Consider the following 21,808-nt stretch of genomic DNA (forward strand, 5'->3'; position numbering starts at 1 on the left):
CTAAAAACTTCCCCCCCCCACCCCTCTTAGAAACTCTTCATGTAGTGTCATTGAGATGTAGACCAAAATCAGGAGCACAACTTTCTTGAGCAATATGTATATGCAGAGGACTCATGACTCCTTGGACACTGTCCAAATGACTCTGAAGTACTATGTATGACAGCTGGATATGCACACTAGAGTTTTCCATTTTTACCTGCTTCACTTTACCACAATAGGCAAATGAATGCAACCTGTGCATTAAAAGTGTCAAGAACTGCACACCACTCTGAGCCAGTCTTCCACAGAAACTAAGATAGCTTAAAAACAAATAAAGACTTCAGAGAACATTGATAACAACCCACCCTAAAGAATAACATAGAAAAAAAAAAAAAGCCTTTAAAATTATTCTACAGTAACTGTCGTTCTGTTATCAAAAGGGACAAATCAACATCTGGTACTCCTTCACCTTCCACCCCACACACACACCCATATACCCACCTCCCTACTTAGGCAGAATAACTGAAACTCTAAGCACCATACCAATAGTTTAGAAATTATGTTTTCCACCTTAATTTTTGCAAGACTATGTAACTTCAGCTGTGTTCAGAAAACATGCAAAGGACAAAGAATGCTTTAAACAAGACGCCACAAAAGACCTCAAAATCACCCTTGCCCTCTTCTCCAGTCAGAATGCACATCTGCTGCACATGCTTCTAATTATAAATATGGTAACATGACATGGGGAGAGAGCCAGCCCCTCTAATACGATCTCAGAGACCACTAACCTGAATCTCTGCTGAGTGTATATCTACAAAAAACCCCACAGCTACTTGTACAAAGTGCACGATAATATCTTTCAAAGGGCAATGAGGTTTACCTGAAACTAATCCCCTATCGCAGAAGAACCTGTTTGTATTTCCAGGACTGTAACTAGCACAGGTGAAGTCCCTTACCTCATATCATTCGGTAGGTTGGTGGTTGTTTGGTTTTTTAATACTCCAAATGTAATAAAACCATTTCAAGTTCCAGATAGCCCTTAGAAAAAATACAAATAGATCCTCTGCATATTTTCATTTAAACTAATCTCAATTAGGTTTAAATACGTAATTTTGTTCCTCTTAATATTTGCTTCTTGGCACTAAACTACTGTTAGAACACTAGGTACCAATGTTCTGGTGGTGTTCCAGAACCAGTTTCATCTTCACCTTCCTTCACCTGTTTCATCTACTAAAAACTTCCCAACATTTTTAAAGTTTACAACTATGCCATAATAGTGCAAAAGTTTTCCTTATTGTTATGAAGTAGTTATAGTGTCTAATATTCCTCTCAGCACTTCCCAGCTGGATGAACTTTAACTGTAAGAAACCATGTTTTTTCATCCTCATTATTTCTCCAGAACCATTAACGTAACTTTTACCATGGAGTCAACCAAACAACTTCAGAAGTGTTAAGTTCTTCCACAGAACCAGTTGGGAACAACCTCTAATTCACGTTTATGCAAGGGGTAGAAAAAAACCCTTGACCTGCTCATTGTCTCCCATGAAGAAATAAAAGTGAAAGCTTTAAATACAAACGATGGGGAATGGCTCATAGGTAGAACATACTAAATTACTTCAGACAAAAAGCAAATGACACAATAAAAAAAACAAAACCCACAAACTATGGCTTTAAGAACACTAAACTAACATTTCTGGTTTGATTTCGAGTATGTGACATTCAGCTATGACTTTTTTTTTTTTTTTTCATCTCTAGATGAAGTTATGTGAGAAACACGAGTATTACAGAGATGAATTAATTCAACTTTCCCAGCATTCACAGTAGCTTTTCTACCTCTGGATCACTGCAAGCCAGAACTTTGAGGGCACTGTGAAGGAAACGCCAGCAACAATCACCAGAGCAGCCTGGCAGCGCTCACGAATGAGGTGACCAGAAACCCACGAGGACACTCAAAACACACGCGTCCTCGGCAGCGGAAACACCGAAAGCAACCCAGGGAAAGGCAGAGAGCAACGTTTGTAAACACACAGCTTCTGCACGGCTCTTCTCCGGTCCCTGCCGTCGGCCAGCACGGAGGCGCAGCCGGGCTGAGTCATTCCTTGTAGTAACTTCACCGCCGATCCCTCACCCTGGCACCGGAGCCCAGGGCAAGGAGGGAGCCGCCCGGCGCTGTCCCACCACCACCGCCACCGCCGCCACCGTCCCTCGCCACCTCCCCCCTTCTCCCCCCCCGGCTGCGTAAGGGGTCACTCCGCCACCCCGGGACCGAAGCCAATAGTGGGATCCCCACATCCTCCCCGACACCCCACACCCACCCCTTTGTCGCCCACTCCATGGGTGCAGCCCCACGGCCAGAGCTGCGACCGCCGCCCCTTGCCAAGGCCGCCCTCCGGTAAACTCGTCACGGCGGGCGAGGGTCCCCGCCTTGCCCCCGGTTACGGAGGGGGGGGAACCAAGGCGAGGAGCAGGACGGCGGGGTGAACCCGCACCTCAGCCGGTGCCACTCACCCACGGGTCCCGCGGCGGCGGCGCCGCGCATCCTGCGGCGGCGCGCACCCTCCCTCCCCCCCTTCACCTCCCCAACCCCAACACCCCCCGCGCGGCCGGGCCCGGCGGCTTCGCGGGGGCACGCACCACCTCAGCGGTCACCGCAGCCCGGCGGGGGCGGGGAAAGCCGGCGGTCTGGCGGGCGGGGAAGGAGCTGCGGGGCCGGCGGGGCGGGCTGGGGAGCGGGGCCCGCGGAGTCCTGGCGCAGCCGCCGCCGCCGCCGATGTTTGTTATTGTCGTCAGCCGCTTCCGGCGCGGGTGCATGCCGGGAGAGGGCGGCCCGGAGGAGGAACCGCCGGCCGGAAGCGGCGGCGGCAGCGGCAGCCGTGGCTGTGGTTGTTGTCGTCGTTGTTGTCGTGGTGGCCGTGCGAGTCGTGGGGTGGTGGAAGTGGCGCCGTCGCGCTCAGCCCGGGAGCAACCGGAGAGCAGTGGGCGCTGGTCACCGGTGGCCGTTAACTGGCCCAGCCCCTGTGGTGTCTGTTGCGAGGCCTCCCTCGGTCGGGGCCACGGGGCCACCCAGGCTTTAGCCCGACCCGGGTGAGGAGCTGCCCTCCTCCACCTTTAACCTTAAACTGACCGTGCTCCGGTAGGAGGGGGAGGCTGTGGGTGTGCTCAGCCCCCAGGCTGGGCTCTCCCTGCAAGGGCCACAGCCCCTTCGAGCATAAGCTGGAGAGTTAGAGGGGTAGGAGCTGGTCTCATAGTGGCACCCTAGGGAAACAGCAGTGAGCCTCGAACACATCAATTTTGGGTTTCTCTCACTGTAGGTTTCTTTACTGGCTAAGACCACTGAACTTCCCTTTGTGATTAGAATTAAGCCACATAAATAAGAGCAGACTGGGAAGGGGTGTGATGAAGGGGTTTGTTGGTGGGGTTAACGAAATTGGATCCATGGATGTCCTCCAGCAAAGATCCCTTGAGGACAGTGTACAGCTGGGTTGTACCTTCTCTGCTTACCATGGCCTCTCCTTTTTCCATAACACCACTGGCAGCAGGTTGTGAAATAGAAGAAATTCAAAGCATGATGTTGTGACCAGAATATGAAGATGAATGCAAAAGAGAGCACAAACATTCTGTTTTCAGGCTGCAGGACAGCTGTACTCAGTAACATAGCTAGGGTCATTCTATGAAGCATTTTCTTCCCCTCGTCTGAGTTTTCTCTTAGGCCCGTTTAAGCCCCACAGGCCTTCACCTGATTTTGTTTTTCACTTGAATTTCACCGGCTTGTAAGTCTGCCCCTTACCACAAGCTGGACCATACTTAACAGTTTTCACAGTAAACTTGATAGCTACATCAGCTGCCTCGACGAGTTCTCTGCCTGTCATGGTAAGAACAGCGATGAATCGTCACAGCCCGTCCAGACGGGTGATTAAAACGGCGCTGCCGTGGGCTTTTTTAAGCACGGCTTCAACTATCCCCAGTTGCCACCTTGTGGCACCTGATAAACAAGCACACTCTGATTTTGCAGCTTGCTGAGAGACATGTCCTAATGACCCACATTCTGAAAAATACCTTTGTCACTTCAGACTACGACAGTGAATGTAGGTGAGAAGACACGAGTACTCCTGTGAACAGGCATAATGTAACAGAAAATACAAGTTTCTAACAAAGGAATTCAAGGCAGCTTTGTGTGTAATGTAACACTGGTTATGTCAAAGTGGGTGTTTAGTTCTACAGACGGCAATTCAAACTTTTTGCATCTCATGAAGTGGTCTTCTCCATAATTTCTTTGAATGTGTTGAAGAACTAATGTTTAGTGTGGTGGCAATGGCATCCAGCTAGACCTTGACAAAACATAGTTCCATACATGCTGTAAGCAGGGAAGTAAGGCAGGGGTGAAAAACATCTTTGAGGTTTAGCAAGCCTGAAGCATCACTGAGTATCATTAAACTTGGCTTGAGGAGGTACTACTGAAAGGGATCCCTAATAATTTTGAGGAATCAGCAAGGGAAGCAGCAGCAACTATTCAAACACTGGAGCTGCAATGCCAGTTTTCTGGCAAAGCACCTCTGCCACTCAGGTTCTCACCAACTGCATAAAATGAGGCTGCAGGCACTTGAGCACTCTTCAGACTTTTACAGCACGTGTGGTACAACTTGGTTTGAGAGGCAGCTCAAGACTGAAGCAGAAGCTGGGGAGTAAGCAAAGCCCTGCTAGCAGAGCAGGTTGGTCCTGCTTGTTTTTGTAGCATTTCATTATGTTGCTTCCTCACAGTGATCCAGAGACACTTGATGCCAAGCAACTAATTATGGGGCTTTCTCATGAACCTGTTTGAACAAAACCCAAAAGTTTAGCATTACATCTAGTATTGCTAGCCTGAAAAAAACCAGTTGGTTTATGAAGATTATTTTGCTTCAGAATATATTAAAGCATTAAACCAAGGTTGCTAATAATACTTCACATTTTCAAACTGCTGTACCAAATGTAGGTTGTTATTCTTTCAACATACAGCTTAGGCTTCACGTGTATATTTTTCTTTTCATATTCTGTAAAGCAGACAAGAAATTTGAAGTTTTTCACTGTGTGCTTGGGTGCTAAATTTGATATACCATAGAATGTGTTTGCATTTTAGCTACATGTCAGCTTTAGTCAGGGGAGCAGAAAGAACAGGCTGATCTGGCAAGGGACTGCAAGCTGGGAGCCAAGGCTTGCAGCAAGATAGGCAAGGACACTGTGATGGGTTAGGGGCTCAGTCCCACAGTACTGGAGTGAGGTCCGGTGACAAAAACCCATTTCAGTGACTGGGGGACAAGTCTGTGGTGAGAAAGCAGGTCTAGGGCAGAGCCAGCCCAGTCCATCTGCATCAGTGGGGTCACAGCTACAACCTAGCTTAAGAAAGGGACAAGGCCAATGAATTACCATCTCCTTCTTACAGTCAGTTTAAAAATTGATTTATCTCTTGTGAGTTCTTTCCTCAAAATATTGTCACACTATATCCAACTTAACAGCTGGACAGGGTAGTCCTTTCTGTCTTACCTGTTGTATTCATGACCACTTTTGGCTTACTGCAATAACTCTGTGTCTTTTAATTTAAATAGACACTTTTCAATAGATTTTTTATGGTAAACCAGATACTTTAAATGCAATTCATAAATAAGAATTCCAATTGGAAGTCAAAATTATACATAGAAAAAAATTGAAGCGTTATTGATTACTGCAAACTATGGTGGGGGTGGGTTTAGATTTCTTGAAGTCAAGAATGTTGTTTGGGAGAATGCTTTAGATAAAAAAAACAGACCAAAAAAAATTATGGATTTCATTAAATTCCAGTAGAGTTTTGGGAGGTGGGAGTTAGTCTGAGTGCTCCACTTTCTTTCAAAAACAAATGGGACTAGGCACTGAAAACCCCTGTTTGATTTGCAGTGGGTTTTAGGAAAGAAATCCATTGTGAACCTAAACTTTCAAGGATTAAAGTGGCTAATTAGTATCTCACTGTTAGCACAACCAGGCAGTATCAGTGTCAGGCATTTAATTTGTTATGTCTTTCTGGAGATTTTTGTTCACATATGGTTCTTCAACACATCTTGGTTTTCTCCATGACAGCAAATAAACTAAGCTTCCTGAGTTCTGCTGTGAAGAGTTCATTCCCACCCTTCATCTCTAATACTTCCCCTTCAAGCACCATTCTTAAGCTGATAACACCAGGTCATAAAAATTATTTTAGTAACAAACAGAAGTATCATATCAAACTTTCTGCGCAATTGAAATCTCCCAGACCAACACTGTCAGTAAATATTTTGTTCCCAATGTACTTGAAAACCAACATCTTCCCATTTTCTTTAGCTCTGCTTGCCTCAAGTTGTCCTTTTGTATTTCTGCTTCCCTTACAATTGCTATTTTCATCAACTTCCCTTCATTTCTGTCTTTTTTTTTTTTTTATGTATGCAGTGAAGAACACTGCATGTTCTTCCCTGCTAGAGCCCAAGTTTCTTCCTTCTCCATTGATGCTGTGTGGCCTCTTCCAACAAGCCTTCCTTTTGAATTTAACAGTTTTCCTACAACTAAACACCTTAGTCATTTTATAGTATGTTTTTAAAGCACAAAGTATATATTACTGTTCTGAAATGGAATATACAAAGTAAACACCAGTCTTCAACAACACAAGTTCTCCTGGATGTTAGGGAGAGACATTTCAAGAACTTCAGTTATTCTTTCATGTAGCCTGGCAGTCCATAGCAAACTCCAAGTACTGTCTCCTCTCTTGTTTCTTTTCCAGGGCTCTTCTTTTCCATAAGCTCTCTCTCAGTAATTTGTTTTTGAATGGTCAGTGACTCAGGAGCACACGATGCCCTTTTTGAAGGCACGCCACTCCCTCTGACCCCTTTATGGATCATTCCTAACCAGTGATTTTAACATCATGTGGCTTCTGAATAGGTTTCAGTAATTCTAACTACACAGGGTTTGAATTCATAAGTAATTTTTCTTGTTTATTTCCTGAGCTCCTTGCAGGAAGGGGATAGTTACCTTCAATTTAACATCTAGGTCACAAGATACAGTTCTTTGTCCTGGGTAGAAATATGCAAAGGACATTTAAACACCTTATAAAAGAGTCAAAATGGACATATGCTCAGAAGTGGTTAAGAACTGAAGGTTGTCAAGGAAAAACAGTCTGAATAATCCCCATGATAAAGCCCTGCTACACATTTTGATTTGAGACCCCACTTGTGTATTGCAGCAAACAGACCTTCCCACACCACCACCTGTTCACAAAATATGATGATACTGAACCTCACAGGGCCAAACAAGTAATACAATGAAGGCAACCTGGAACAACAGTTATATTACATCTATCTAAAGGTATTGCTGTGTTAGCATTGCTGAATATTTAATGTTGCTGAGAATAGAGGTCTGATTTTTTACTGTGTAGCAGCTTTGGGTTTTTATATTAAAGCACTTCTGTTCACATATACATTCATAGTTTTAAATGTTAAGTCTAATTCCTACTAACAATAAAATTAATTACATAAGCAGTTATTTTTGGTTGAAGAAGTTATACCAGGAATGCATTTGGCCTAGATTGCTGGAAACCTGATTTATTTTTACTGTTACAGTTATGGCACAAGATATACCATCCCCATTTGCAAAATATCATTCTAACTGTCTAATGGTCTTTCTGTTCACAGATAACATACTCTGATCCTTTCATCAGTTGCCTCAGTCTCCCTCCTGGTTTGGTAACCACAACGACATAACCTGTAAACCAAGGGGTGCAGAACCTGTAAACCAAGGGGTGCAGACACACCTGTGAGGCTTCAGCTCCTCCCTTAGCCCCAGCAATGAACTTTACCTCTCCTTATAACCCCTGAAGGAAGAGTGTGGGAAGCCAGATGCAAATGGGAATATGGTTCTGGGAACAGGGATTTTGGGTGTCTCCAGCTAAAACCCCGGAGCTACAAGCCATCCAACATCACAGCAGCCAGCTTGGAAATGCAACTCATCAGCACTCCACTGAGACAGACTCAGATGCTTCTAGATTGCCTACACTCCTTGTATAGTTAGATTTTAATATGGAGTCTGTTTTTTTTTAAAGTCTAGAAAAATAAGATTATATTTAATCCAAGTTACTCACTTAGACATTTGGGATTTTATACATTTTGTTAATGAGTACTAATTGCCTTTTTAAGTAAGCACAGAAATTCCCCTTTCCTCACCAAGCTATCTGTCAACACAAACTGGAAATTCAAGATGTGGAAACTCTTCATTTAATATATTTTATTAATGATATTTAGATTACTAAAAACCCTAAACTAAAAATGTAAAACCCACTTTGAGTTTACATGAAGATGTTAAATGAAAATGTCATCTACTAACATATTGAATTAACTTTTTTTTGTTTGTTCTGGTAACTTCTAACATTCGGCCCTTTTTGTTTCCTTTATTTCTGAATGGAATAGAACAAGACCATAGTTTTTTTCCAGCTCTCAGTCTCAATTCAAAGAACTATTCATTGACCTCAGTGAACTGCATAAACTGAGATCATGAACTGAGTAAACTGAAATGATGATTCTTTGCATTCCCAGAAGCAACTACTCCAATCTAACATCCCAAAGTACCTGTTTACATTATTTTAAAAGATACTGTAGGAGTAGAATAATTTAAATGAGGTTTTAATTTATTTTTTTTTTTCTTTGTAAAGAAACTTGAGTATTGTGAGTGCACTTGCATTCATTACTCATTCTTAGGAGCTTTTTCATATTGATTGATGAGATCAAGCGTGGGTGCCTGTAGGAGATTCTTTCAGGGCTTTGCAGCTTTATAATTTGCTCTTCACTTCAGCTTTCCAAATCAGCAACTCAGATGACTGCTGGTTTGATTGCATCATTTATGTTTCCCATGAATTCTAAAAGTGTATATAAATTTTACAAATCTGTAGGCCAGGAATTATTTAAAGTGATGATGATTGTGGTAGGCTATTTTGGAGTTAGAATATCCAAAGCTTTTAAATTAATGTCTTTCTAAAATCCCTTTCTGAAGTGACTGTATTTAACATATTTATACTACTTTGTAGCCACTGTTCCACCAGTTTTCATTAGTTTTTAAGGAAAAATTTTTAAGGTGAAGTATTTCTGCTATGACTAGCTTTAGTTAATAGATCTTTTTTAAAAGAACTTCTCCTGTGCTGTATCACATAGCTGAATAATACAGTGTAAAATTACCTGTCTGATTCATGGCTTTTGATTATTGCTGGCGTGATTATACTGCAGTACTTAAAGGGCAACACTGGAGGTCGTTGCTGGTCTTTACATGTTGAATCAATGTGCTGGAGTCAATCTTGGAACTCGGAATTTAATGATAGGAATTACTTCTTAGTATTATGAATAATATTAATATTATTGACATTAATATTCTATATTATTGACATGAATATTATTAATGACTTATTTAATCTTACACGGTGTGGAGTACATCTGAAATGCAAATCTGCTCTTGATATATGGTTTCATATGTTCACACTTCATTTTTTAGGAAAAAAAATCATTAGGAAATAGAGTAGGACAGCAATCCCAGAAAAATTGAATAAATAATGTATAAATATATACACTAAAAAAACCCCAATGGTCTAGGAACCTGCATGTCAGACCTATGTGTTTTATTTCTTTCTCTCTAATTTGTTCTTAATTATTTTCTTAATATCTTATTTAGAAACGGTTAATTTGCTTTTTGATCTTTTTTTGAAGGCCAATATTAGGAATTTCTACTGAACTCTGATGCAGAATATAGTATGTAGATTCCTTAGTAGGTTAGGGTTTTCAGAAAGAAAGTTAGTCTTCATTATCTTTCTTTTACAGTTCAATAATGGCAAAGTTTTCCAAAAGTCTTTTATTCAGGTATATCCCTGAATATTTCTAATGCTCCAGGAAAGGGCAAGGAGAGATTCAGAGGTGCAATGTAGGATTATATCAAATGTTTAAATATGTATACCTAGATATTATGTTTAACTATGTATGCCTAGATATCTTAGAAAGAAGTTCTTCAGTCTGGGGGTGGTGAGGCTCTGGAACAGACTGCCCAGAGAAGCTGTGGATGCCTCCTCCTTGGAGCTGTTCAGGGCCAGATTGGAGCAGCCTTTGAGCAACCTGGCCCAGTTGAGAGGCATCCCTGCCCATGGCAGGGAGGTTGGACTCCAAGGTCCCTTCCAACCTAAGCCACTATTTGATACTCTGATTCTGTGATATTTTACAAGGTACATATGCTTCAGAGTAACTATACAGAAAGAAAACTTCAAATAGTCAAACTTTAGAAATTTCTGAGTAAGTTTTTAAACCAAGTTGGGGAAAAAAATAGTATTTCGTTCTTCCTTGTAATCACCAAACACTTGCAGGAAGTTTTTTGAACACTAGGTGACAGTGGAAGGTAGTAAATGGAATGAGGATTTTGAAGTAGAACATAATAAGAAAAACAGATTCAGTTAAGATTATGTTTTATGATCACTGGTAATGTTATTTCTGGAGTCAGGTATTTGCATGTACAAGGGAATATTATTGATCTTTCCAGTTCAGGTTAATTTTTTTTAATTTTAGTATTTAGAAGGTTAATGGCCTGATTTTCTTTCTTTTTCCAAAAGTTCTGTGTTGTTTAATTCAGAGATTGATGGGATTTCTGGTTCTCTGACACAGCTAAAAGCCCAGCAAAATAATGGAATCACTATGCTAGAAGGGCAGAGCCCATACTCCACTCTCATTTCATGTTACGCTTGAGAGAAGAGTTTGGTAACCAAAAAAAGTATCTATATACATATTAAACATTCTTTTTATTCCTCATTACCGTATCTTGATAAGAACAGAGATTTTTGCTTGTAGATATTTTTGAAAATCACAGCTTCTGACTAAAGTGAGCCTGTGCTTTGGCTCATGGTTATTGTATCTATAAATTCACATGGAGTGAAGTTCTGAAGTCTGAAAAATCATTCATCTGAATTATTCTTGCCTTAAGCTATTTCTATTCCTGCTACCAAGCAGTGCAATCATTGATGAAGAAAAGCACACTTTTTATGAGTACCTCAGGAAGGAGCAAAATAAAGTCTAAATAGTTAAAAAACACAGTAGAGCCAACAAACTGACAGCATATTATGTTTCAAAGGAAAAGGAGTAACAGGGCAGATGCAAAATAAATACACAGTTCATAAGAAAAATTGAGAAGTTATATAATCATACAGGAATGGGTCCCAGGACCCATTGTATTGCTGTATTTAGATGGATGAGATATCCTACCACAAGTTTAATTTAAAAATCCTTCTGGTGACTGGAGACAATATGTTTTGAGAACACAGCCTTGGTTAACAATCTTTTTTACAAATACATGGTTGACACTGAAAAAGAGAACCTACTCCAGAGTAGGTTTGATCACAAAGACTTCCAGATCCAATATCAGAACACTTTCTCTAACAGGGAGATAACAGATTCAGTCTGTAGAGGGGAAACTAGAAATACTGTTTCTTGTCCTATTAAAAAGTCATAGATTTGCACCTAAATATACTCCCAACAATAGTGGGATTTTAATGACATGTGGTGCAGAAACAATGACAAACAGCAGAGTTGCCTTCAGTTTCTTCATGGAGGCTAAATCAAGAACATACGAATGCAAGCATACCATTTTTTTAACAAACCACATGATTTAATTGGTTTCAGGATCATAGTATATTGAGTAAAAAAGAACCACATGAATTGCCTTGATAGTACAAAGAGCTCTTAATATCTCAGAGGAATTTCCTCCTGTAGCACAACAACTAAATCCAAAGTGATGACTGAATTGCTTCATTACTGTCATATTCAGGTATGGTTATCAGTAAACTGATAAAAATGCTGATTTACAAATGCAGCTAGTAGAAAAAATTAAAGAGAGGGCTGATAAAGTTTAATAAATAAATAAGGCAGAATAAAATCTGGTAAACCAAATTGGTGTTCCCCTACATTTGTCTCTCTGAAAATGATGTTAAATTAAATTAACATTGATGACTTTGCAAGCAAAGTGCTATTTTGTGGTTCTGTGAGGAGGCCCAGGAAGCCCTCCCATGGAGCGTCAAAGGTCTGGCTCTATCTAGAGGTAACCTTGCACCAAATTGTGGCAGGCAATGAAGACTATACAGAGGATTTGCACTTGTTTAGGAGCAGGTTCATTCCTAAAAAACTGTCAGCTGGACCTTTGCACCTTCAAGCAGCATGTAGGTAGTTGGAAAAAAAAAATCAATACAAAAATAGTGGTGTTAATAAGAAGTGTACCTACTCCTTCATGTTACTTTTATTAACTGTATGTATTTTTCTAGTATACATCTGTGATGTTCCACAGTTGTTGCAGCTGAAATTAAATTATCTTTATGGAATCTGAGAACTATTTTGAAGAAACTGTCCTAAAGTTTTTGGTTTTTTTCTTGCTAATTTACACAATCTAACCTGTAACTGGAACTTTCTTAACTTAGCAATCATACATTGTAAATATTTAGATGAATCAGAAAACCCCTTTCTGTTGCATTTCTCTTGTTTTACCAGTCTGTCCTTGCTGCTGTCAAAGGCAGGGGTGCTTGAATATCAGAATTAATACATGATCTAGACCAAACACTTCTCACAAAACAAAGCCATAATTTCACATACATTTGAAGTTTGAAACATACTGGATTTCACTTTTGTGGTGATAATGAAGAACTTCTTTGAACTACTCATATATAAAGAGAACACAAGACTCTCACAAACCTGGATTTTTAGTGTCAGTTTCTACAAACTCCTTAATTGTGATACAGTACTATGAAATACAAGATTAGCAGCTACTGACAATTCTGAGATGAAAAAAAAAAAATTAATTTGAAATTCAAATTACAGTTTACAGCTATGCACAGTTGGATACAAGCTTTGTGAGGGTGTTTCTAAGTAGTGAGAGACTTACAGGAATGCCCACAGATATCTTAACTAATTTATTCATCTCAGATTATTCCTAACCACACATTAATAGAAAAGTTCTTCTAAATAAGCCTTTATTCAATAAATTATTTCAGGAAATGCCTGCCATTCATGTTAGAAATGAAATTTTTCAAATAAAATTTTATAGTAATTGGGATACAATGGGAATAATATAAATGTAACTAATAATACAGACATATTGATGCTGGATTTAATCAATGTAATCTAAAACCTAAATGCATGGTCTAAATTGAATAATCAGTATCTGCCTAGCAATCTGATCCAGTGGCTAAAGAAAACTTTAAAAGGCTTTCAGAGGTTTAAAAGATTCCACTGATTGTAACAAATATCAGATAAATACAGTACATTTCATAAGCCATGAAATTACATATTTATACAAATACATACAATAATTTACATTTTAGATAATAAGATGGGCTTGTTTTTCCCTAAGAGGTAATTTTTTTGCCTCAGCACATAGAATTTTAGTAGTATATATCTGCTTATCCTGGGAGTGGTCAGTGCCAGTGAAGACTCTAATTGTTCCTTTAAATGCCAGTAAAAATGAACATGGATGCATCAAGCCACATAGTTTCACAGAAACATTATTCTTTGGCAACAGGGAAAAATTCTTTGCCAGATTCTCTGAAAGATATATTCCTGAAAATCAGTTCTGAGGTACCATTCCTGCTCTTCTCATTCCTGAATCAGATGCTATTTAAAAAATTTTCAGAAAATACAAGGATCACAAGACATTAAAATCTAGAAGCCCTCCATTTTTTTATTAATTCTTTGTCTCTTATCAATGAAGGCTGCCTGGTTCTCATACTATGGAGTAGTCACTGAGCAAGCATCATGTTCTTGGAGCTGATGTGTCAGTGATTCTTCTTGAAACACTAGGATAAAAGCCTAAGTACAATTAGTGGGGATTAACTACTTGTTTCAATACTGTCAAGATTAAATTTTACAAACACCTATATCCATAAATGATAGTATGCTGTGGTACAATAGTGCCTGCATCATAGTTTTAAAAATGTAGAAGATGGATAAAACCCTTCCAGCTTTACACAATTATAAGTGTACTGCATGGATTGCCAAAGGAGCATTTCTAAAGAGATTATATAGATGTTCAGGGAAGTACCACTAAGTGGAACAAGTTTCAGCCCTGCCATTGATACATTTATCTAATAAATCTCCACAGCCAGAATGTGTCACCAGACAAAGAATGGCAAACAGTAGTCAGTCCGTAGTAGCTCTAATGTTGGATTAGCTGAAGGCAGTGGTTAATCCATTTTCAGTGGTTCTCAGTGGTTCTCAGAAGGCATTTATTGCTTTCATTTACCTTATCAGAGTGACTGAATGTAGCCATTTATTGCTTTCCTGGGAAAGCACAAAATTGTCTCTGCTTAGCTTGAGCTTAGAATCACAGAATGATTTATATTAGAAAGGATGTCTGGAATCCAACCCACTCCCCAGCTTAATCTGCAGTGTTAGATAAAGTTGCTCAGCACTTAGTCCAGTCAACTTTCATTTATCTGCAAGGATGGAGATCTCACAACATATTTGGGGAACATGTTCCAGTGCTTAACCACTTAACCACTCTCATTTTGATTTCTTTTCCTCAGAGCTGTCAGAATTTCCCATGACACAACTTGTGGCTGTTGCCTGTCATCCTGTACACTTCATAGAGGAACTTGAGTAGACTGCACTTAGGCAGTTTAAGACTACATTTATACCCCCTCACCATTAGTTTTCTCTTCTCCAGGGTGAAATAAGCCACCTTCTTCAGCCTTTCCTTAGATGTTATGTTTCAGCACCCTAACAATTTTTGAACCTTTCTGCTGGACTTCCTGCAGTTTCTCAATCCCTTTTGTAGGAGGGAGGGGACACAAAAGAGGACATTGTAGGAAAGACTTGCCTCAGAAATGTTGACTAGAAAGGAATAATCATGTCCCTTCACAAAATATGCTTGCCAATGCAGCCATAGGGGCACACTGGAACCTCACCTGATGTTGTCTAATGGCCCAGGCTATTTTCTGTAGCCAGAGTCCAACTTCTGCTGTTGAAGAGGATTATTTCATTATTTCATCTCAGGCACTGCACTTCCCCTTTAATTTTGCTACACTTCCTAAGGTTTCTCCCAGGAAACATGTTCCTCATGCCTGCCAAAGCCACCCTGCAGGCAGCCCTTTCTGCCAGCATATTCACCAATGACTCCAATTGGGTGCCACCCACACGCTTGCAGTGGGTGCACTGTATGTATGTCATAATTCAGGTCATAAATGGAGATGCTTATCTGCTCCAGAATTGAGATTATTCTGGAATCCTGATAATTGAGAAGAGTGCTTGGCACCAGCCATGGTCAGGCTGCAAACTCTGGACTCCTCTTTAAAGTGCCATCAATTTTCCACGCACTTATCCAAACCTTTTCCTTCCAGTTTGTCTGTAAGGATGCTGTAGCAGATAGTGTTGAAGGCCTGGGTAATGTTAAGATAAACAAATTTGATTGGTTTTCCTCTTGTTCACAGAGCCACTTACTCATGGAAGGGCAGAAGATTATCTGCTGCTTTGATAAAGCCCCCCTGGCTGCTTCTGGTCATCTTCTTGCTCCACATATGCTGGGAAATGGCTTCAAGGCAGATTTGCTCAAAAAATTAGCCCAGAGAAAAAGATGACTAGCTTACAAAAGCTCTGTCTGAGCTCCAGCTGATTCAGAAATGCTATCTCATTCTTGAACTGACATTTGATTGAAAGATTCCCTGGGTGATGGAAGAGTAGAGAATTTTGCAGGAGCAAATCAGACTTTTCCCCAAATTACATGTAAAAATGCTCTCATTTTTCTCTGTGTCTTGAGAGGCCATGAAAATGAATGAAAGTAGGGAGACTGGTTAAGGAGCACATGCATTTTTTTAGCTAGATTTCACTCAATTTTCTTTTTTTTGTGAGGCTAGAAATTGCACTATCAAAATGAAAACTTGCAGTTTCAGAGCTGAATGCATTTTGAACTGCTGAATGCATTCCTAACTGCTTCCTTCACAGATCAGCAAGTTTAATGTTATTCATTTTGCATGTTAATGAAAATTTCAGGAGCTGTGGTTTGTCTTGTAAAATCTCTATTTGAACCAAGCCAGGTGTTCAGCAATGAGGCTGTGCCATCAGCTGGGTTGATATAGCAACAACAAGTGGTTGTTAACCTGAATAAACTTCAGAACAGTGACAGATTGGAACAGGGCCAGCAAGAAAAAGCTACTTTCCTGAAAGACAGGAAGCCATGCTAAGGGAAAAGCAAAAAAGGTAATGTCTATATGAAGAAAAAACATGTTTCCTGATTTTCTAAGTTTTGGGAAGCTATGAGGAAAGAGTTCATAAAATTTCTTGGGTTGCTGAAACCCCTAAAATTATGGCCACGGGACAGCATTAATTTTGGTGCTAGAGCAAGTGGTACATGAAATCCCTCCTGTGCAAGTGGTATTAGGCAAATAGACCCACTGAAACCCATGGCTGACCCCTCCCAAATATCTGCCTACCTGGCAGCACCAGAAGGCTTCAAGCCCAAAAGCAGCCAAATGTGGAGAAATGAAAAAGGTGACCTGTAACTGTGACAAGTGCCTGTCTTAATTTTTCATCCCTGAGTTCAAAATCCATTTAGAAGTGTGTTTTTCCTCCACTCCAAATATTCACCCTACCACTAGTAAAGGTGAATGAAGCTCAGCTCAGTAGAAAATGACTTCTTAGTATTGAAAGTTACTCTCGTATTGGTTTAGAGATGTTAAGACAGGACACAGCAGTAGAATAGAGAATATTTGTCTAAAAAGATGTTGTCTTCTCATGCATATAGTTTTGGGAAATGGCTTGGATACAGAGAAAGAAAAATTATTGAAAGGGGAAAATTATTTTTCAAAAATATTTCTCTGTTGTTTGTAACTAATAGTTAAAATCATTTGAATAGCTTCTTGTTCCAACCTCCTAAATATTTGGCTTTTTTTTTTTAAAGCTAGTAATACTAAACAAAACTGAAAACTACTTCAAATTGTAGCATTAAAGGAATTATTTGAAAAAAAGCATTTTTAAACCTGTTATTAAAAACTAACAAACAAAAAAACAACAACAAAAAACCTCCCCAAAACAAACACTTAAAATTTGACAGTATTTTTGAGAAATAAAGGGAATTTACTGTACTAACAGTTTATATAATAGAGCACAGATGGAAGGAGAGACAACTGTGGAAGAAACAGAGGCAAGTTACTCAGTATAATTATGGCTGGAGTATAAACTGAGTGTGTGCTATTTTGCAAAATAGCTTCTTTATCCATCTTTTCCTTGGTGTCAGGGGCTTGCTGCTGTTTTGAAACATGCAGTCTTCAAGATAATGCAATAATCGTATCAAACAGCAGGAAAAAAAAAATTTGCAGCAAAAGCTGAGGAAATTAAACCAAAGGAAAACTACAGTGTTAAGCAAGAGAAAAGATTAATAAATATTTCTGGAAGGTCAAGATGGAACAACATCTACTCAGCCATAAACTTTGCACAAGAATATGATCAGGAGAGAAGACAGCATGAACCGATATTAACATCCATTTTATCATACACATGTATTTAGGAAACTTCCATGTTTCCTGCTGTCCACTAATAGATATATACATGAAGTGTGGAAAGAAATAGAGTGAAGGAACAGGGACCTGAGAAATTTGTGGTATTTTTCTTGGACATTTTACGTGCATCCAGTTTACATATACTTGAAATGGAAATGCAGGGTTGTAAAAGGATCCTGTTAGTTGGCTCCTTCTGGCAGGATGGTAACTGATGAATGAACCAAGGTGCAGCATGAAGTCTAACAATCTCTAGGTTCCAGAGTTGGCATTTCATTAAAATTGACAGTTTACAGCTCTCATAATGGCTATTTCAGGAAGGGAAACCAAACACAACTGTACTTGTAACCCAGCTCATCATGACCAAGGGAAATAGTAAGCGTATAGTTACATTTCTGTGAACAGCCACATCAGCTGCTGGCCCAGTGTCACTGCTTCAGTCGCACCACTACAATTGTTCGAGGAGCTGTGGGATAGGCTAGGCAAAGGGATGAGTTAAAAATAGTCTTTTTCACTACTGGTTTAATTTTCAGCCATGAGTTTTGCCTCTAGTTGGTCACATTATTTTAGTAAGACAGTGGGACAGGAGCATGGATCAGAGTGAGGAGCAATTTATCATTGAAGGAAACATACTGCTAGCTGCACTTGGATGTTAGGCAATATTTGGCTTCTGGAATGTGCAAAGCATGGGGATTCCTAGATTCAAACTTAGTTCCAGTTCTTGTGCTTGGGAATCTAGTTAAAATGTTTTCAATCTGGTCATTTTCTCCACTAGTATTTTTCAATGATTGAAATTTGGCAACTTGATAAAATTACTTACACCCTCAGAATGTGACCAGGAAGAAATGCAGAAGAGACAGTGACTGTGTTTGAAGGTGACTGGAAAAAGGAAATACCATTGAATGAAAAAATAAAAAATTAATTACCTGCAATTTTATTCCACATCAGATTGTCCCTTAGCTCAACCAGAGGGCAAGGCCATGGTACACTGAGGAACTGTTTTAGATACTGGCAAGCTGAGATAAGTTGATCTCTTAGGAGACTGAAAGTGTGAATGAATGACACTTTGTCATGATAATGCAACAGCATTTCACCTGGATATATTGATTAATAATGATAAAATATGAAATTCAGACTACATTTTGAGTCAATACAATATTCGTATAGTTTATTCAGTGAAATTCCATTGACATGCTTCTTTTCCCATGAAATTTTTTTCAAATAAAACTTCTATCACTATTATTAGGGAACAGACTATTAAGAGAAGAAATTAGCAAAGATCTTATATCAGAGAAGTGAAATTCTCTGCCTCGTTGTTAGAAGACCAGTACAGAGCAATACATTAAGGGGGTTGAAAATGTCTTTCAAAATGCATAAATAAAATGTTCACACATAGTCTCTTCCATCTGTCTTAGTTATCTAAAGTATCACTAAGATGGTTTTTGTTTTGAACTACTTTGCTTATACATTCTAGAAAAAAGAAGCATCATGTTGCATTTGATCCAAAAATCTTTCAGCATTTTAAACATTTCCCCTTTTAGCATCTGGCAAAGAGCAAAGCAAAGACCAGGATATCACTGGGGACAAACCATATCCTCTACTTTGGCACCCAATGGTCCTGACAAAGCCAAATGTGCTCCCAGGCAGGCTGATGACTGTTATTACTTGCTTGAGATGCCAAAACTGGTGTTTGGAGAATGATGTTAGAAAATGAAAAATTAAACAGCATACATTAGTTTCCTTCTTAGCTGTCTATGCTGGCAGAAACTACGAGATATCATATGGCAGACACTTGCGATAAATATTTTGTTTTGCATAAGTTCTCATAACTTTTCTAATAAATATAAGTTAATTGAAGTTACAGAAGAGTACACTGGTAAAGGAAAGGACTAAAGTTAGTACTCACACTTTCCCTGCCATACATTAATCCACAGAATACCCAATTTTAAGAATCTTTTTTCAACTACAGACCTGAATGTGAGTCTTATATCTGTGCCAAAGGCAGAGAAAAGAATGTTTCTTACAGGGAACACCTCACTTTAGGTTATGTTATGATGCTGCCTCAAAAATCACAGTAGCCTGCATGTATCAGTTGTTGTTTTCTCATCCTATCCTCAGGCACTGTGGGTATCAGGTATGAAGTATCTCTTTTCCTTTTTTCAGACAAAATATTTTGTTTTTTCTATTGCAGACAGAAAGCATATGTGATACCATTTATTATATTTATTATATAAGAGAAGGCAAAGCCAAAGAAACCCATCTTGTCACTGAAAACAGGTGATTAGATCTGTGATAGTAACTAACTCAAAATAATTTCTTTCAGAATCTGTTTCTTAGAAATTAATCCAATTATAACCTTATCTTGCTATGGCAAGATATGGTAATAGTTGTTTTCTTATCCAGTTAATCAGAAGTCAGAAGTCACACACTGAAAATTCCTTACCTTGTTTTAGCAATTTTCTTCAATATTTAAATGCTAACTCTTTTTCCATTTGAAAAAATGCATAACATACCTATTCTGGAGACTGGCAGTGTCCCCTGACACTACTGCAAAAATGCATAAAAAGACATTGTTGTGGGTTGATCCCAGCCAGCAGCCAAGTACTCCTTCAGCTGCTTGCTCACTTCTGTCTTACTCAGCAGGACAAGGGAGAGAATAAGGAGACAAAACTTGAGAAAACTCCTGGTTGAGAGAAAAACAGCTTAATAATTAAAGGAGACAAAGAAATTGTGCAAAAGCAGTCACTCCCTCAAGCAGGCAGAGGCACAGGTAGTATATGAGAAATGGTCTCAACTCCCATCTTCTCACTTCCTCTACTCCAGGTTTTATTTCTGAGCATCACATTTTGTGTTTCAAGCTATCACTTTGGATAGATGGGTTCAACTGCCCTGGCTGTGTTTCCTCTCAGGTTTTGGCTGGGCCATGTCTGCCCCTTTGAGAGGGGAAAGCAGTAAGAGAGAACCTTGATGCTGTACAAGCACTGCTCAGCTACAGCCCAAATATCAGTGAGTTTTTCAGCACAACACAGCTCCATCTGGTCTGCTATGAAGAAAGTTAGCTTTAACCCATCCAGATCCAATATGGGCATTTTTTAGTGTTTGCTTAAGGATGACAACCTTTGAAAACTCCTCTCTGACAGTTTTGATAAAGACAATAATCACCTCTTACAGGGCCTCATGCTGAAGAGCCCTACACTCTGGAAACTGCAGCCTGTACACCTTATTCCTCTCCACCAGTGCAACATAAAAATCTTCTGCAAGATCAGGAAGGCCTTCTGCTTGTGTGGCATCAGTTCCATCTGCTAAAGAATATATATATATATTTTTTTTTTTCTTTTTAAGGATTATTTCCTGCCTGTAGCAAAAAATAGTCTCTATCATGGATCCAATCTGGGCTAAGCGCTCAAACCCCCACAAGGAGCAAATAGATGGTTTCTGGCCCTTGATGCTTTCAGTTTATGCAGAAATCAAGATAGGTCAAGGAAAGAGCAAGATACTCTTCATAGTCCCTGGACAGACTACATTTTTCTGCCTGTTTGATCAGTCCACCTGATCTCACCCAATATAAATGCTTTCTTACAAATAAGGTGCTACAGAAAAATACACTAAATGATCCTTTTTGTAGTAAAGACAGTAGTGAATATGAAATGTGATCAATTCAAAATAAAGGCATTTTATGCTAGTGTTTTATTATGCATAATTATTTTTTACAAGTAAAATACAGTCAAGTTTTCTACTTCTTGCTTTATTTAAAACTAATTTTGTTACAGTTGAAAAAAATTATGAAAATGTCCACTAAAGGTCTCTTAAAACACAATAAAAGTAATATTTTGTGGGGAAAGAAGTTTTTATGGACAAATAGTTCAAATACTCTTCAAGATTAAAAAAAAAATTTCAGACTTGGCCTTGATAAGAAAAGCGATGCAATAGGAAACATTCTCAGGAAGTTCTTGAGGAAGATCTAATATCCTACAAAGGATATCAGCAATTTATGAGTATAAACATGTGTAAGTCCAAGATTATGGATTCATATTCCATGCAGTAGAGCTGACCAGGATATGTGTTACCAAATCCACATAGCTGACTGACAATCTCATTATGGAAAAAAAGGGTTTCCCTACAATCAGCTAACACCTCTCTTGTTTCAAATTGTGCCTGTGATATCTAAGATTCCTACTACTCCACTATGAAGAGCTTTGTCTCTGCCTTCTTGATAAGATATCTTAGGTATTATGGATGGAAGTAAAAACTGTTTTCTGTCAGTTGTTAGTATAAAAATACACCCATTTTGTATGGTCAATGCAA

General features: G+C 39.3%; 1 protein-coding gene and 1 long non-coding RNA gene across 9 annotated transcripts in view; one reads left to right on the forward strand and one right to left on the reverse strand.

Moving 5' to 3' along the window:
- Positions 1–2,780, reverse strand: part of RB1CC1 (RB1 inducible coiled-coil 1) — a 69,492-nt gene extending 66,712 nt beyond the window's left edge. For 6 of the 8 annotated variants that reach the window (XM_071737541.1, XM_071737540.1, XM_071737538.1 and 3 more), the window contains exon 1: positions 2,614–2,780. The gene's annotated coding sequence lies outside the window, so the exon portion shown is untranslated. Of the gene's footprint in view, positions 1–2,487; positions 2,536–2,613 lie in introns of those variants that run through there. The other 2 variants (XM_071737534.1, XM_071737535.1) reach the window with 2 other exon arrangements.
- A 1,688-nt stretch (positions 2,781–4,468) lies between these two features.
- Positions 4,469–7,737, forward strand: LOC139793197 (uncharacterized). Its single transcript, XR_011724542.1, has 3 exons — positions 4,469–4,688; positions 7,199–7,320; positions 7,647–7,737. It is a non-coding gene; the product is annotated as an uncharacterized lncRNA (long non-coding RNA).
- The last annotated feature ends 14,071 nt before the right edge of the window (positions 7,738–21,808 follow it).

Source organism: Heliangelus exortis, chromosome 2 (genome assembly GCF_036169615.1).
Source record: "Heliangelus exortis chromosome 2, bHelExo1.hap1, whole genome shotgun sequence".
NCBI classification, from domain to species: Eukaryota; Metazoa; Chordata; class Aves; order Apodiformes; family Trochilidae; genus Heliangelus; species Heliangelus exortis.